The sequence below is a fragment of the Euprymna scolopes genome, chromosome 44 (assembly GCF_053919585.1).
Source record: "Euprymna scolopes isolate OS-2025 chromosome 44, ASM5391958v1, whole genome shotgun sequence".
NCBI classification, from domain to species: Eukaryota; Metazoa; Mollusca; class Cephalopoda; order Sepiida; family Sepiolidae; genus Euprymna; species Euprymna scolopes.
In genome coordinates this window covers 17,521,691-17,522,319 of record NC_136525.1, presented here as the reverse complement: position 1 = coordinate 17,522,319, position 629 = coordinate 17,521,691, and the positions used below count along the sequence as shown (strand labels likewise).

Sequence of the window (629 nt, the reverse complement as noted above, 5' to 3'; positions counted from 1 at the left end):
GGTGGGGGAGCAAATAAATACCATCTGTTCCGGCAGATACTACAAGCAAAGACTATATATGGGGGCAACCCTACATATAAGACCTTAGTCAATGTAGGGGCAACCCTTCATACGAATTGTCAGTATTCAGCTCCCCTACTCTCCGGGGAGTTGGTCCCCATTTCCCCTTCACTCTCCACATTAAAAATCGGCCTTGTGCCTATTTTGCTCGGCGGGGGGGGGGGGGCAAATAAGTACCCTTTTCTTGGCCTTTTGGCCAAGATCAAAGTGTAGTATCTGTTCTTACTACATGCTGTACTTATGTTTGTAACTTTGTGATATAAAGTGGGGGATCACTTTTGTGTATTAATTTAATGTAAAATGCTTACCCACTTACCAACCAGCCAGTCAAAGTCATTGAAGTCATTCTCCAGATCATTAAAGTTGTTTTTGAAGGATTTCAGTTATTTTCTAAGCATTCAAGTCATTCTTAAGGTCATTTAATTCATCCTTAATTTCATTAACGTCATTCTAAGTCATTTTAACTTTTTATTTATTTAAGTTATTTCAGCCCATTTTCGGTCATTTATCTTTAAGAATTTTACGTGAATCCTACATTCACGCATTCATTCATTACACGAGAGCACGTG

The 629-nt window shown here is 39.0% G+C and overlaps 1 pseudogene; it reads left to right on the top strand.

Moving 5' to 3' along the window:
* The first annotated feature begins 235 nt into the window (after nucleotides 1-235).
* LOC145268901 (U2 spliceosomal RNA) lies at nucleotides 236-373 on the top strand (annotated as a pseudogene).
* Nucleotides 374-629: the final 256 nt, after the last annotated feature.